This window comes from Hibiscus syriacus, unplaced genomic scaffold (genome assembly GCF_006381635.1).
Source record: "Hibiscus syriacus cultivar Baekdansim isolate YM2019G1 unplaced genomic scaffold, ASM638163v2 tig00110384_pilon, whole genome shotgun sequence".
In the NCBI taxonomy this organism is placed as follows: Eukaryota; Viridiplantae; Streptophyta; class Magnoliopsida; order Malvales; family Malvaceae; genus Hibiscus; species Hibiscus syriacus.
The window spans coordinates 4,661,797-4,677,176 of record NW_024062715.1 but is presented as its reverse complement, the minus strand read 5'-3'; the positions used below and the strand labels follow the sequence as shown (position 1 = coordinate 4,677,176).

General features: G+C 33.2%; 1 pseudogene; it reads right to left on the bottom strand.

The window, feature by feature from the left end:
- Positions 1-9,382: 9,382 nt before the first annotated feature.
- Positions 9,383-12,331, bottom strand: LOC120122039 (annotated as a pseudogene).
- Between the last annotated feature and the right edge of the window lie 3,049 nt (positions 12,332-15,380).

Here is a 15,380-nt window from a genome sequence, read left to right as displayed (position 1 = left end):
TTTAAGCACATTAGTAAGATTAAAAATGCATTTATCAAAAGAGTTACCATTGATATAAAGTAATCTATAAAGACCTCAATCCCTTTTTAGACATAGTCAGAAAAAATTCTTAACATGTATCTTTAAAATGTGGCAGGTGCGTTAAAGAATCCGAAAGGCACAATGTTTCAATTTGGGCGACAAAGGGTGATAAAATTGGGTGGATTTTACTAAAATGCATCGCGCCTCATGTGGATTTTGCTAACGTGCAACGTCTAATGAAACATTGCACTTCACTGTTGGAGAGAGATTCGCGGAGCAGTTGTTGCTGGGGGCCCGAAGAATGGCCTGATTCGATTGAAAATATTGCTTTCGACTGCGCTTAAGTTTGAATAAATTCACCAGATCACATGAAAAATTTAAAAAAATAACGTAAGTAAAATATTCAATGAAATTAAAGAATACAAATTAAAATTAAAGAAAACTAAATAAGCATAATTAAAAATGGCTTACCTCTCATAAAATGCTTTGTTTAACGTCATTAAGCTCAATGACCTTACTCAGATTTTATGCTCTTCCAAACTGATTTCTTCAATTAATCAAACCAGTACATTATCATAAAATGGCTTTAATATTTGACCTTTGACTTTAAATCGAGCCCCTGAGCTATCATCGACATCTAGCGCGCCATGAGGAAAAACGTGAGTTACTGTCAAAGGTCTGAGCCACTTCGATTTAAGTTTACTTATAAAAATTTTAAACTTAGAATTAAAGAGAATATCCAAGTGTTGTCGTAAGCGTTTCTGCAGATTTCCTCGAGCCCTTGGATATGTAATTTGCGCGTCTTACCGATCGCATCCATCTCCATGTTGCATTGTTTGACATCCCAATACAAATTGTGCTCTAATTTGACCGGTAAATGGCATGCCTTTCCGAAGATGAGACATAATGGTGACATTTTGATAGGGCCTTTGTATGCGGTTCGATATGCCAATAAGGCATCGACTAAATTCAAACTCCAATCCTTGCGATCTAGCTTGACTATCTTTTCAAGAATCATCTTAATCTCCCTATCTGACACTTCTACTTGTCCGTTTGTTTACGAATGATAGGTTGTGGCAATTCTTTGAGTCACATCATATTTCTTCATTAACACTTCAATGACTCGATTAATGAAATGACTTCCTCTATCATTTATGATTGCTCTCGTTGTGCCAAACTTAGAAAAAATAAAATTTTTAAGGAAATCAGTAGTTGTTTTAGCATCATTGTTTCAGGTAGCCTTAGCCTCTACCCATTTTGAAACATAATCAACTACAAGAATAATGTATGAATTGCTGAAAGAAGAAATGAAAGGGCCCTTGTAGTCGCTTAGATTACCCGTGTACTGGCATCTTTCATAAGCTTTACAAAGTGAATAAATTTCATGGAAAAGATTAGGCCAAAAAAATCCATACTCAAAACTTTTGTACGCAGTTCGCTTGGGTTCAAATTGACCACCACAAGAGTAGGAATGAAAAAAGTGATAATGAAACTTACCTCACTTTTGGGATGCAAAAATCTGAATTACTTAATTGGGTCATCCCAAATGTAAATTGGGACTCCTGTTTTGTTCATTTAATTTTAGCTCTCGGTAAATCAATCGGTAACTAACCTATGGCTAAATACTTCACTATGTATGCAAACGAAAGGGCTGATTTTTGCGACAACATCAAGCTTTCCTCCAAAAATTCTTTTCAGATCGGTGGTTTGGCGGTGGATATTAGAAGTCGGCTTAGATGATCGGCCACCAAATTATTGCACACATTCTTTTCCTTGATTTCTAGATTAAATTCTTGAAGAATGAGAATCCAACGAATTAACCTTGGCTTCACTTCATTTTTTCTCATCAAAGTACTTCAACGTTGCATGATCAGAGAAAAAAAGAAATTTAGTGCCAAGAAGATATGATCTAAATTTCTATAATACAAAAATGATAGCAAATAATTCTTTTTCTGTGGTTAAATAATTGCATTGTACCAAATCTAAAGTTTTTGATGTGTAGGCGGTGACATAAGGTTCTTTGCAAATTTTTAAATCACTCCCAGTAATTGTAAAGTGACTCTCCATCATTCTATCAGATTCCCAGGATACTTCTTCTCGGTTCACTTGCTTTTGTCGCTAGGGAAACCTGTTATGAAAAATGTGTGTTAAGTCAGCCCAATTAGTAACAGAGTTTGGTGGTAAATAAAATAATCATTCATTTTCCAAACCGGTTAAGTAAAAAGGAAAAGCTCTAAGTTTGATATGGTCTTCGGATACTCCTTGGGGTTTTATGCTTGAGCAAACCATGTGAAATTTCGTGAGATGTTTATGCGGACTTTCACTGAGAAGACCGTGGTAGGTACGAAGGAGATGGATAAGCCCTGTCTTGAGTTGAAATAGAGTCTTGCCGTGAGGGAAAGCGATGCAAAGTGGCTGCTGAATGGCAGGAACCACAGATAACTCTCTGATTATCGAATTGGCCATTGGTTCTACTTCTTTTGGCTTAGAATAGATGAATAGAGTGGCGTCGGGTGTTGGCTCTTCATAGAAATGGGCGTTAAATGATGTCTCAGAAGTGAATTCCAGATCTGAGTGTCGCTCGCTCTGTTATCGTTGTTATTTTCTTTCATCGAAGTATTTTTACATGGGTTTTACGAGCTCTTGCTTCAATATCGGGTCAAGTTCTATTAAAACTCCCAGGTTTCGTCTGGTCATAAAATCAAAACAACAAAATAAATCAGCAACTTGCTGAATTTTCAGGCAACAACACCAATTTGACAAGTATCGTTTTACTCGTGAAATAAATTCCTTTTCTCAAAATAAATAAAGTAAATAGGAATGAGAGTAGTATAGAAAAAAAGAGGGTTGACCCGTATAGACTTAGAAATTCCTGATGTAGAGTTGCGTTTGATTTTAATCCAGGCAAACTGTAACACAATGTATATAAATGGTGGTTTGGTGGAATAAGAATTGAAGAAAATTAAATAAATGAAAACAACAAAGTAAAAGATTCAAAAATAATTATGGATAAAATAGCCTTGAGCTTAGCTTTGCTTCAATTCCATTTTATCATCAAAATGGATTTTACTTCGGGTTCATATCAGTTATAGTCTGCAAAGTCAATCCCTTATAACTTTTTTTCTCCTTGGTAATCGATCTTTCCAAGTCATGCTTCGAAATTTGGTCCTTGAATGGACTAACCATGACTATCGCCGTTAGAACAAAACAGATTAAGTTTTGAAAAAGCCTAACTCAGATTTTGTTGTCTCTTTGAGAATCGAATCCGATCTCAATTTTTCTTAACGAACCGCAGCTAAGTGTGTTCCAAGGAAGTCGAACTGACTACCAACCGATTCTTTCTCCCAACTTTAAATCAGAACAACATCCAAACCAACGTCGACTTTTTGAACTGAAAGTGTTAAGATTTTTAAAAGTAAGGCCGATTGCCAAACTAATTTTGTAGAAAATTGAGAATGTAACCCGAAGGTATTAAGTGATTTTTCAATTCTCACGTTTGGAATTGAGTCATCACTAGCTCTCAACTAAATAAGAAAAATAGCTAAGCATGATATAACTCATACTTAGTATATTTTATGAAAACAATAAAAAGCGTAAAGTAAAGTAAAGTGAAAAATTAAAAGAAAGAAAACTTTTTATAAAAATAAAAATAAAGTAACAAAGTAAAATTCAAGATATGTTCAAAACATAACCTGGGGTATTTATAGGTTTCCAAATCCTAAAGATAGCATGAAAATTCAAATGCAAAATAATTCTAAAAATTCCAAGATAACTCCAAATGTTTTGAATTCAAACTCAAAACTAAATTTTCTAAAAGATCTCATCGGATCGTGTTGACTGGGCTACTTTCAGAATCTTCCTAATACTGACTGGACCTTCTAGAAGTTGTCACATCAGACCTTGTCATATCCATGTCTTCAACAGCGATCATATAATAAAAAAATGTGAAAAAACACACTTTTACTGTCGGTTCTGGAAAGTAGACCTTTGAATGAAAATAAACAAAACATAATCAAATCAGCAACAATAAATTCATAATATGGGAAAATTAATAAGTAAATAGTGTCAATCTAAACCACTCATTAGTTTTCTAAGAGGGTTTATTAATAAGAGGGTTTATGTGAAAAAACGCACTTTTACTGTCGGTTTTGGGAAGGTTTTTGTTTATGGGTATAAATTATTAATGTAATATAATACATTCATTTATTTAAATCTAGTAAATGTAAATCAAAATAAAGTTTATTAGTTTTAAATAATGTAAATAAAGCATATTATTTATATATAAAACTTTTTATGCTTGTATAATGTAATTTTTTTTTAGTTTTACACGAATTTAAGACTGCTAAATGAGTGAAAATAAATGACTGAGATTCATTCATTATTTTTTCAGTGAATATCTTCTAATTTTCTACTTTTAATCTCAATCATCTATTTTTACTCATCTAACGATCCTAAATTTGTGTAAAATAAATTTTTTTATACAATATAATTGGATCCTATCCATATATATATATGGACATGATTCACTTACAATATTTAAAACTTATAAGTTTTACACTAATTTATAGCCATTAGATTTAAATAAATAAATAGTTAAAATTTAATTAAAATTTATAACTCGTTAATAAATATCTTTTAACTCACAGTAAAACAATATCTCTTTTTTGCCCCCAACATCAAATCTCAAACCTTAAAATCTAAAACCCTAAAACCTATTCTTCAAACCCTAAAACCTATGCTTCAAACCCTAAAACCCTACCCTCTAAACTCTAAAGCTTAAATCTCGAAACATAAATCCTAAATCATAACCCTAAAAAGAAAAAAATATTATTTTACTTTGAGTTAAAGAAATATTTATTTATGAGTTATACATTTTAATTAAGTCTAAGTCATTTATTTATTTTAACCTAATGACTATAAATTGATGTAAAAGTTACACCATGTAAAATTCTTTAGATTGAGTTTTACACGTTTTTAGGATCATTAGATTGAGGGAAATCAAAGCTCGAGATTAACTCTTTATTTTTTTTCAATAATTATCTTCTCATTTTATACTGTTAATTTTAACATTTAATTTCTCTCATTTAATTATCTTAAAAAGATTAACTAAAGAGTTTTACACAATGAAATTGGATCATGTATGTATGTATGTATGTATGTATGTATGTATGTATGTATGTATGTATGTATGTATGTATGTATGTATGTATGTATGTATGTATGTATGTATGTATGTATGTATGTATGTATGTATGTATGTATGTATGTATGTATGTATGTATGTATGTATGTATGTATGTATGTATGTATGTATGTATGTATGTATGTATGTATGTATGTATGATGTATGTATGTTGTATGTATGTATGTATGTATGTATGTATGTATGTATGTATGTATGTAGTATGTATGTATGTATGTATGTATGTATGTGTATGTATGTATGTATGTATGTTGTATGTATGTATGTATGTATGTATGTATGTAGTATGTATGTATGTATGTAGTATGTATGTATGTAGGTATGTATGTATGTATGTATGTATGTAGTATGTTGTATGTATGTATGTATGTGTATGTATGTATGTAGTATGTATGTATGTATGTATGTATGTATGTATGTATGTATGTATGTATGTATGTATGTATGTATGTATGTATGTATGTATGTATGTATGTATGTATGTCTGTATGTATGTATGTATGATGTATGTATGTAGTATGTATGTATGTATGTATGTATGTATGTTGTATGTATGTATGTATGTATGTATGTATGTAGTATGTATGTGTATGTATGTATGTATGTATGTATGTATGTATGTATGTATGTATGTATGTATGTATGTATGTATGTATGTATGTATGTATGTATGTATGTATGTAGTATGTGTATGTATGTATATGTATGTATGTATGTATGTAGTATGTATGTATGTATGTATGTATGTATGTATGTATGTATGTATGTATGTATGTATGTATGATGTATGTATGTATGTATGTATGTAGGTATGTATGTATGTATGTATGTATGTATGTATGTATGTATGTATGTGTATGTATGTATGTATGTATGTATGTATGTATGTATGTATGTATGTATGTATATGTATGTATGTATGTATGTATGTATGTATGTATGTATGTTGTATGTATGTATGTATATGTATGTATGTATGTGTTGTATGTATGTATGTATGTATGTGTATGTATGTATGTATGTGTATGATGTAGTATGTATGTATGTATGTATGTATGTATGTATGTATGTATGTATGTAGTTGTATGTATGTATGTATGAGTATGTATGTATGTTGTATGTATGTATGTGTATGTATGATGTATGTATGTATGTATATGTATGTATGTATGTATGTATGTATGTATGTATGTATGTATGTATGTATGTATGTATGTAGTATGTATGTATGTATGTTGTATGTATGTATGTATGATGTATGTGTATGTATGTATGTATGTATGTATGTATGTATGTATGTATGTATGTATGTATGTATATGTATGTATGTATGTAGTATGTATGTATGTATGTATGTATGTTGTAGTATGTATGTATGTATGTATGTATGTATGTATGTATGTATGTAGTATGTATGTATGTATGTAGTATGTATGTATGTATGTATGTATGTATGTATGTCTGTATGTTGTATGTATGTATGTATGTATGTATGTAGTATGTATGTATGTATGTTGTATGTATGTATGTATGTATGTATGTATGTATGTATGTATGTATGTATGTATGTAGTATGTATGTAGGTATGTATGTATGTATGTATGTAGTATGTATGTATGTATGTATGTATGTATGTATGTATGTATGTATGTAGTATGTATGTATGTATGTATGTATGTATGTATGTATGTATGTATGTATGTAGTATGTATGTATGTAGGTATGTTGTATGTATGTATGTTGTATGTATGTATGTATGTATGTATGTATGTATGTATGTATGTATGTATGTATGTATGTATGTATGTATGTATGATGTATGTATGTATGTATGTTGTATGTATGTATGTATGTATGTATGTATGTATGTATGTATGTATGTAGTAGTATGTATGTATGTATGTATGTTGTATGTATGTATGTGTATGTATGTATGTATGTATGTAGTATGTATGTATGTATGTATGTTGTATGTATGTATGTATGTATGAGTATGTATGTATGTATGTATGTATGTATGTATGTAGTATGTATGTATGTATGTATGTATGTATGATGTATGTATGTAGTATGTATGTATGATGTATGTATGTAGTTTATGTATGTATGTATGTATGTATGTTTATGGATAAGATCTAATTATACAATGTAAAAGTTTTTAATTTTATACAGATTTAATATTGTTGGATGAGTGAAAATAGAATGATGAGATTAACAATAGAAAATAAAAAGTTATTTATTGGAAAAAAAAATTAATCTCATGAAAAATCCAAATCCTTGAGATTGTTTGAATCCTGTAAGAACAAATGCATACACAACTATTTATAGATTAGCCCTATTGCCTAATCTAATGTCAATTAACTTAATCACTTATCCAACCTCTTAATTACACTACACAACCAATAATCGTCCTCATGCATAAATTAATATTAAAAAAATTAAAATAACTTTTAAATTAAGTATTCCAAGGCATGAATATCGGCATCTTTATTTAGATATTAATACTTAATGAATTATTTTTAAAAAAAAATGGTTTAATATTTTAATAATATATGATATAAGATATTATGTATTTTAAAAAAATAATCTTGACAACGCATACCCTGCAGATAAAATTACTTAAACTTGGCACTCAACATTACCTTTATTACTGAAATTGCTTAACAAATTTTTAATAATTTAAATTTTTAATTCCTTTCCAACTTTCATAATCCATATGTGGCCTCCACTATGATTATAATGTCATAAATATTTATACTTATGTTCTAAAATATTTTACATATGTGGCCACCAAAGAAGCCTTACTTATTGTGTGTCCAATGGCTGATTTTGGGTGGGTCATCAGTCAGCCTAAAGTCCTCACCCACACTTTAAATAATACTATCGAAAACATGGACAATAGTCCAAAATTACAGTCAAAACGTGAAGCAAATCTTGTCATTAACACATAAACAAAAAGCAAAAAGGGTAAAACACGTTTTCAATAGGGATGGCAAACGGGTACAGTTTCGTAGATTCCGCATCGCATCCGCTCTAATTGGAGCGGGGATGGGTATAATTTTAGGGTAGTGGGCGGGTGGGATTTATAAAGTGGTACCCGTCGTGGGTGGTGGCGGGTAATTGGTTTGAGACATTACCCACCCTGCAGCCGCCGCCCCTCATCCACCCGCCCCACATTCGCCCGCCCAGCTAAATATCTATTAAATTTTGGACCATTATGAATTTAGGTGTAGTTTTAGAGACTAATTTATAAATTTTAATATTATATAATATATAACATATAATTTAACTAAATATTAAGGATATTTAGTCTTTAATCTGGTATTTAATTAGGAAAATATTCGGATCTTTGATTAAACCCATAATCTCACTAACCACGTCACTTTCCATGTTCTTTAGCCCATGCTGCCCATCCAAACACAAATTAGCCGTACTATAAGCATTAACATCAAAAGCAACAGTTTCCATGTTCTTTAGCCCCTCAAAAACCCATATTAGGCGCACTATGAGCATTAACATCGAAAGCAACACAACAATCTAGCTCTGCGACTACATGCTCCCTACAATATGTCTCCATAACATTCGTAGAGCCACTCATCTGACAAATTGAAGCATGCGCTGCTATCCCATCACGAACTGTCTGCGAACCAACTCCAACATCTCATTAGTTTGTTGTCAGGCGGGTCTAGATGGGTATGTCGCTAGTGGGTAGTGGGTGTGGGGATGGATTTGAAAATGTATCGCGTGGGCGGGTGTGGATTTGAAAATTTGTACCCATCATGGGTGGGGCGGGTGGTGGATTGAAAAATAGTAGGTGGGTATGGGGATGGGGGAAGGGGTATCTGCACCCGACCCGCCCGTTTGCCATCCCTAGTTTTCAGTCTATCAGAATAAACAGTGAGTGACTAAAATGAAATTAAAATGTAATATTAATGATGAATTTAAAAAATAAATAATTGGATTACCAAAATAAAATCAAAGTGAAAGTTGGGTGACTAAATACACAATTTATCATAAAGAAATTCAATAAGGGTAAATAGCCAAGGAAGATTGAAGGAACTTATCACGTACTAAATAAGTCAACTGTTTCATTTTTCAGCTTTTGGTGGATCCAACTATAGATTGGATACACAGTAAATAGCACAGATGAGTCTGCATATTTACATTTCTACTTATGTCTCTTAACTTCCATTACCACAACTGATAATTGATTCCCTAGACCAGACTACATCTAAAAGCTAAAAGGGTTTTCATTTACATCCATATATATAATATATATATATATATTCCTAGGAATGATCTCACCAAGTTGAAGTTGACAAAAGATCTTGACTTGAAGAGACCGCCAAAAAGGAACCTAGTTGGAGATTCCTGGGAAGCTGGTTTGATGTCTTCAGGGTTGCCTTTAACTTTAGTATGGTCTGGCCTATAACTTGTCTGAAAATCTATGGTCTTAACATCAACAGGATAGCCGATGCATCGCGAACATAGAATGTGTTAACCGCCTTCCCCCCTTTGTTGTAACTTCAGCTCGGGTACGGTAAGGTGCTCTCGCGGAAGATCCGGGTTACATCGGACAGCAATCCGACTCTGTCTGTCGTGCAGAGTTCGAGCTTCAAACCCTGGACAAGAGACAAGTTGGTTAGAAAGACCTATGTAACTCCGACTCAAATATGAATCGAACATAAGTGTCGGACACAAATACTTCAAGAAAACGAAAATCTGAGCATACAGAAGGAGACAACTAGATAACGAGATAACATAATTGACAAAGGAGTCAATAATGTAGCAGCTAGAGATCTTTGACTAGAGGGTCTGCTACACTGCTCATGTTTTGAATATGGCTACATATTGTTATATAATAATATTTTTTTCATATTTATTGAACACTTTGTGTCAATTTCAATACGAAACTATTTAGCTAGCTTCTGATAACTTGAATGAGGGACCATTAACTGTTAACAAATTCCAGAGTATGAGATTAATTTATTCACAAGCAGCAGAATAGTACATACACATGAAAATGATTCCTTCAAAAAATTTTATATTATTTATACAAATTAATGCTGTATAAACACTGAGAAAATGCTGATACTTTGTGTCATGAAATGCATAAACCAGGTAAAATAATTCTGTTGTCTGAAATTATAGTCCAATTATGAAAGGGTTCTCACCTCAGATACCCTTCTGGCAATCGCTGCTTCAAGACACTGAGTTACCCTTTCTCTCAGCATCCGATTTCACCGGGGATCCGTCTATATGCGAATGTAATATTCCTACGAAAAGAACATACTTTCAGTCCCAGAACTTGTGGGAGCAAGCTATGTTAAAAGAGCATACAGAATGAAGTTACCTGATACGAGTCTGGTTCCAAAGTATCAATATTTGCATGAAACACTACATAGTCCATATCTGTTAAGGTGCAAACCGTATCGAAGAGAAGTTTCGGTCTATCTTTACACCTAATTGTAACCACTGAATAGTCCTTATCATACCAATTATCAACATCGACATTCGGCCTTTGCCTGTCGTCCAAGACATCTTCCCCTATTCGTTCGTAATCCCTATCGGCAAATCATCTGATGAAGCCTTCTATCAGTATGTGTGACGGAGTGCGAGACCACAGTTTTGGCTAAGCTGGATTTGTTGCTACCCTTGAGCACATTGCAAAGAAGTGTCTTTATCCTCGATAGTCTTTCGGGGTCGGTAACTGCGGTTCCCGTTTCCTCGTCGGTCACTTGCATCACAGCAGCAGCACGGGTGTTATGTGTCCAAACTTCAGCATTTACTACATTGCATTTAAGATACTTCAGGACAGCACTCACTTCAGAGAGCAATCCCGGCCTATCGCTTCCTGTTAACTCGATTGCTGTGTGGTCCATCGATTGCTTCACCCCAACAGATCTCAGTGAAGGTGTGAAAAAAGATTCTGGTCCTAGAGACTACAGACCAAAACAATTATAATTAGTACAAAAAAACAGGAAAGTGAGGAGGGGGTGGAGGGAAATAAATCAAAATTTTTACTGCTTACCTTCCTTATATAATCTAGAATCCCTTCATCTAGGATTTTGTTTCCATCATGATCAGTAACATTGAAAACTGGTTTCAAAAAAATAAAAAACATAAATTTAGAACCAAATGACTACTTCTAAAAGGTGTGTGGGTGTACATATATATATATATATATATATATATATATATATATATGTATGTATGTATGTATCTTACCATCCATGAACCAATTGCCATCAGAAGATATGTAAGCCTTAGTAATGATAAGATTAATATCAGTGAGGATTTGTACAACTTCAAGAAGGATTCCATGTCTGTTTGCACTATCAACCTGCATGAAGAAAATCAAATGAGAATTTAAGAAGCATAAAAAGGAAGGGGAAGATGTTCAAATAGTGGGGAAAAACAAAGAAAATTAGAAGGGTCATCCATATACATACACTTATCACTGTTGCATTCTTGCAGGCTTCATTATCAATCACAACCCTGACAAGAAAGGTTAGAAGTGAATATTTTATTTGTTTATTTTTTCTCATAACTCTAACGGGAATACAATAGAGAAGATGAGTTTTTTGGTTACCTGGGGGGATTCATTCTTCTAATGAGTTTCTCATATTCATCATCCATGTCATGGGAAAAGCTCATGTTCATCTCTAAAAAAAAACACAAGAAAAAAAAAGATCCAGTCAAAAACAAAAGCAACCAATCAAAAAACTAGAAACAAAATCCTCTGCAAAACCTAAAAAAAACACAAAAACTTTTAGCAGAGGAAATAAAAAAGTTTCTCTACGTGTTTGTTAATTGGTTTAACAAGAAGAAAGACTCCCATCAAATGAAATCCATAGAAAAACTGAAGGAGGAGAGAAACAGGAGGAGACAATACTAGAAATCAAACTCTCGGCTCTAAAAGCTTTGAAAATTTCGGTATGATAAAAAACAAACCCACACTCTTAAAAAACAAAAGAACAGAGGAGATGAAGGAACAATGGATACCCATTATAGATTTTGGTCTGTTTGGGAAAATATGTGAACAAAAACTTGGTTTTTCTTTCCTTGATTCTGTGTTCAGGAAAGAAGGATTTTTGTTTTTCTTGTGCAGTAGTCTATGCAATAGTGTGAGAAAAAAACCAACGCAGTAACTCTCTATTTATACACTAAAAGAATAAGAATCTTTAGACTCCCCTCAATCCTCCCACTCTTATTAGGGCAAATCAAGTACTATAAAAATTAAAACTTTGATAAATAATAGTAATAATAATATAACTCTTGACTCAGATTCAGACCCAGACACGACACCTCAAAAGCCTGCAAGTTCTAAAAGGTAACTCTGCTCACTTTTGTGAACGAGGCGTAAATTAGCAAACACACGCACCAGCGTACATTAAAGAAGTGGCAGCTGGGAATACCACAGATCAACAAAATCGAAGAACCGGACGAATTTTAATTATATATTAAATTAAAATTTTGTTTTTAGATTAATATACTCTATAAATTATGTTTTGCAATAAAGAAAAATCTAAACCAAACCATATAGAAGAATACAGTTCGAACATAATTCTATTATCAAAATAAATTTGGAAGAAATCCCTACATCTGGTTTATACCTAAAATAGAGGCGTTGTTACAGAAATATCACCATTAGAACCAATAAGTACATGTTAGGCACTCTCTCTCTAAATATTACTAATCTAGCACCCTTTCTGACACGATGGTAATAAAGTGTGGATCGCCATCCGTGCCTTCGAGGGATTCTATCCGAGCTAGCGCCACGTAAGGAGAAGGCGCAGATCGCCATCAACGCCTTTGTGGGTTTATGACACTTACGGAAGGTGTGAACATTCATTTAACTCCACAATCATTCGTCTCCCACATTACCACATGTTTTCCCCCCTCATCTTCCTATATATCACATCAACCTCACCACCTCACATCTCAAGTTCTCATTCTTATTATAAATTTATATAAGAAGGTAAATATTTTATATTTTATTATAATTTTTAATTTATTATTTTATTAAATTTTATTGTACTAATTTTATTACTTTCTGCAGTTATAAAATGGAAGACGGTTGCTACGTTTAAATGGAATCATATCTCGAAACATTTCTGATACAGTAACAATTTTAAATTGTGTTGTATTTTAATTATTGTGAATGTTTATTTATTTAATTTTTTAGTATTAATTTATTTTAATTGAATACTATTTATTAAATTAGGAGAGATACCGTATATTAGATCTATTCATTCGTACGTTATGTTAGAGACATACTCGTGTCTAGTCGTATTTAGCCGAGCCTAGATTCGTTACGTAGCGAAATATGAGGGCAATGAAACCTTGAATCCAACCTTATTTCTCACTGATTAAGAGGTGGAGACCATAGACACATACATTCCATCTTCCGTGTGGAGAGTGCACTATTAAGCTGGAGGATGTTTTCATACGTTGGGGCTTCCGGTAGATGGGGATGTGATTTCTAGAGTGACTGACATTCCTTGTGCAATAATTATATGGAGGTGTCCCCCTAATTTCAACAGTGGTCGAATATCGTTAAATTGGTTGGATACAACTTTTAAACATTTGAGTCACGACGCCTTCAAGGAACAAGTAAAATGTATGCACGTGCTTGCATATTAAAGATCATAGGAGGGATCCTGATGCCCGAAAATCGTGTAACTACGTTCATTGTATGTTACGTCACCTTGCAGATTTTCATGTTGTCAGCGTACTCAGTTGGGGCTCTGCAGTTTTGGTATTTATGTATGGGAAATGTGTCAAACAATGATTATCAAAAATGCTATCGGTGGATGTCTTCTTTCTCCAGTCTTGGGTGTCGTATCGCATGCCCTTTTTACGTCCGGTCGTGAAAAACTTGTTGGTATTTCCGCTATTTTGAGGTAATTTCAATGAATTTATATAAAAATAATTTGTTGAGTATAATGAATCGTGAAAAACTTGTTGGTCTTCCTGCTATTTTGAGGTAATTTCAATACTGAATTCATATAAATAATTTATTGAGTAATAATGATATATACTCAACAAAATTATTTATATGAATTCAGATAGAAATACCTCAAAAATAGCGGGAATACCAACAAGTTTTTCACGACCGACATAAAAAGGGCATGCGATACGACGCCCAAGATGGAGAAGAAGAAGACATCCACCGATACATTTTTTTTGATAATCAATTGTTTGACACATTTCCCTATACAGAAATACCAAAACTGTAAAGCCCCAACTGAGTGCGCCGACAACGTGAAAATTTGAGCTCATTGATCAAAGGTCGGTACAGAGGTATTTAATTTATTATTTACTTTTAATTATCGTTATATAATTAGAATATTATTTTGATAAGAATTATATATTTGTTTTAGTTTTAATGGGCTCCTTATTCTACTGAATAAATGAAATTGAATCCCAATCACATTAAGAGGCCCATAGATGTCTGGATGGTGGTGGTCCCTTTGATATGTTATGTTATTATCGAGTGGCATCTACTAATCGCATCTTCCTCCAATTGGTTTGTACAATCTCCAGAAGTACCTAAGAATCTCAACGATATGCATATCATCGATAGACGGGGAGGGGAAAGAAGTCGACTGGCTCCTGAAGCATCGAGTGGGCAATGATATGGGATGATCGAAGTAGACGCATTCCAGTACCGAACCATTTATGTGGATCATTATTGGTTGCGGATGATTATTATGAATAGTTCAACATGAATGGAAAATTGTTTCTACTTCTGAGAAGCACGAGGCGAGCATTCATCGGTGCCGATAAATACGTCCACCGTCACAGTATCATCATCCCCGACTCGTGGATGGAGAGCAGGTACTTCTGGCTCATCCACATCACAACACCAAAACCATCACAGCAACCACTGTTATACTGGTACGTTTCACAACCGTTTCAGATGACACCGTAGCCATTTAGATTCCAGTAGCGGGTTCAGATGCCACCATCGTAGGCTTTATGACCTCTCATGGCGGATATACTTCCATGATTGTAGATCCAGCGTGGGGTTCATATGATGCTTATTTGGCGGGTGAAGTTGCACCACATACACAGACACCTCCGATGCAATTTTCACACTCATCGATCGGTGTTTTGTAGTTTTTACAGTTTTCTATGAGCAGTGGGTAAT